Source organism: Mastomys coucha, chromosome X (assembly GCF_008632895.1).
Source record: "Mastomys coucha isolate ucsf_1 chromosome X, UCSF_Mcou_1, whole genome shotgun sequence".
In the NCBI taxonomy this organism is placed as follows: Eukaryota; Metazoa; Chordata; class Mammalia; order Rodentia; family Muridae; genus Mastomys; species Mastomys coucha.
Window position 1 is genome coordinate 127,935,808 of NC_045030.1, and position 2,634 is coordinate 127,938,441.

General features: G+C 44.8%; 1 protein-coding gene and 1 pseudogene across 4 annotated transcripts in view; one reads left to right on the forward strand and one right to left on the reverse strand.

Annotated features, from left to right (window-relative positions):
• Btk (Bruton tyrosine kinase) overlaps window positions 1-2,634 on the reverse strand; it is a 46,384-nt gene that overhangs the window by 9,532 nt on the left and 34,218 nt on the right. The window lies entirely within an intron of this gene.
• LOC116088691 lies at window positions 267-702 on the forward strand (annotated as a pseudogene).

The following is a 2,634-nucleotide window of genomic DNA, read 5'->3' on the forward strand; positions in this document are numbered from 1 at the left end:
AAATAATAATTGAAATATATCCCCTATTGTTGGGTATAGTGGTTCACACCTGTAATTTCTTTAGTCTAGAGACTGAAGCACTGAGGCAGGAAGATTACTGTGAGTTTGAGGTCAGCCTGGGCTATATGACAAGATAGCAAGATCTTATCTCAAAAGAAAATAAAAATGGAAACAAAATGTGAGAACAAAAAATAGGAGGAAATTTCCTTTTTTCCCCAACGTCTTAGTAAGTCTGCAGTGGTCCACTCTACACTCTGAGCTTTGCCATGTGGCTCAAGGACAACAAGAAGAAGACAGATGTCAGAAAATCAGCCAAAAGAGACAATGACCCAGTAAATAAGTCTGGTGGCAGGGCCTAAAGGAAGAAGTGGTCCGAAAGCAAAGTCTGGGACAAGCTGAACAATCTGGTCCTGTTTGACAAACCTCCAGCTACACATGACAAACTCTGTGAGGAAGTTCCCAACTCTAAGCTTATTATTCCAGCTGTGGTGTCTGAGTGGCTGAAGGTTCAAGATTCCTTGGCCAGGGCAGCCCTTCAGGATCTAAGGACTTATCAAGCTGTTTTCAAAGCACAGAGTCCAAGTTATTTACACCAGAAACACAAAGGGTGGAGACGCCCCAGCTGCTGGTGAAGATGCATGAACAGGTTCAGTCAGCTGTACATTTAGGGAAATAAAACTTTATTGAATCAAAAAAAAATAGGAAGAAATACCATCCTTATTAAATCTATCCCCATATCCCAGCCTGGGCCCAGCTCACATCCTACCTTCTCAGTGAAGCATTCCCAAGTGTTCTTGGCTTATCAATCTCCCCGGTTTTCATTGTCTTAGTCTGTGGGTACTTAAACTCTGTTCAGTTGTTGTCTAACCTGTATGTTCTTTCAGGCCAAGGGTCTTTTTGTTGTTGTTTCTTAGGCCTTTGAACGTTTTTTGTTATTTTATTTTGTTGGATATTTTCTTTTATTTACATTTCAAATGTTTTCCCCTTTCCAGGTCTCCCTTTCAGAAACTCCCTATCCAAATCTCCCTCCTTCTGCCTCTATGAGGGTGCTCCCCCACCCATCCACCCATCCACCCACCCACCCACTCCCATCTTCCTGCCCTGGCATTCCCCTACACTGGGGCATCAAACACCCTTAGGCCCAAGGGCCGCTCTTCCCACTGATGTCCAACAAGGCCATCCTCTGCTACATATGTGGCCGGAGCCATGGGTCTCTCCATGTGTATTCTTTGGTTGGTGGGCCAGTTCCCAGGAGCTCCAAGTGGTCTAGGTCAAGGATCTTAACTCAGAATTTTATTCACTTCTAGAACTGAGTGAATTGCCAGAGTACATGGTACGAACATGGATAATTGCTAGTGAACACTCTTGATTCATTGTATCTTCCTTTAGCACCAAATAAGAAGTTAGTCCTCAGATGGAGAAGTTGCTCAGTGGTTAAGAGCACATACTGTTCTTATAGAGGACCTGATTTCAGTTCCAAGCACACACATAACAACAGTTCCAGGGAATCCAATGCCTCTGGCCTCCATAGGCACCTACTCTGTGTGTGTGTCTCTCTGTCTCTGTCTTTGTCTCTGTCTCTGTCTCTCTGTCTCTCTCTCTGTCTGTCTGTCTCTCTCTCTCTCTTTCTCTCTCTCTCTCTCTCTCACACACACACACATACTTTAAAATAATAAATATAAATGACAGATGAGGAAGAGAAATCGTCTTGTCAGTCTCACTATGCAAGCCTATAATCCCAATACAGGAAGCTGAGGCAGGAGAATCAGGAATTCAAGAATATCCATGCCAGCCTGAACAACATAGTAAGAGCCTGTGTAGAAATAAAAGGTGAACTGCCCCCTGCCACATACATTGCCTGGGCAGCACAGCAGAGCTGGCTCTGTTGGTGGGGGCATGGGTGAGCCAGCTCCAATGGTGTGAGACAGGAGAGCTGGCCCCACCCCTTGACTAGGCAAAGTGGGAGAGCTGATCCTGGTGATGCAGGTGCCAGAGAATGGGTGGGCTGACCAGGCCCAGATCCAGGGCTCTGAGTTGGCCCACCCCAACATCCACCCCATCTGTGGAGCTTGTGAAGGGGCCAGGCCTTCAGATCCAGGGCAACAATAGGATTTCCAAGAAAAGTCCTGGTGAGGATCCAATATTGATAGTGTAGCAGAAGCCAGAGGCCTTGAACTAGACCAATGGCTCATTGCAATGAACATTTGCAAGTAAAGATGTTTAAAGGAAAGGGTGTGCTGTGTGACACCCTTTCCCTGTTGTAGCTTCCAGGGCCTGATGTTTGTTTATTTGTTTGTTTGTCTTTAATCTCTATTGTTATTTTTTGCTTTCTTTTGGGAGGGGAGTTGCAAGGGTGGAGGGCGGATATTGAAGGGATGGGGAGATGAGTGAGATTGGGGTGCATGATGTGAAATTTATGAAGAATTAATAAAAAAAACTGTAAAATTAAAAAGTAAAGACAGGTTTGGAGGCACAGGCTTTAATCCTAGTACTGGAAAGCAGAGGCAGAGGCAGAGGCAGAGGCAGGCAGATCTCTGGTTTACAGAGCGACTTCCAGGATAACCAGGGCTCCATAAAAACAAAACAAAACAAAACAAAACAAAACAAAACCCTCTGTATTGAAAAAATAAGAAC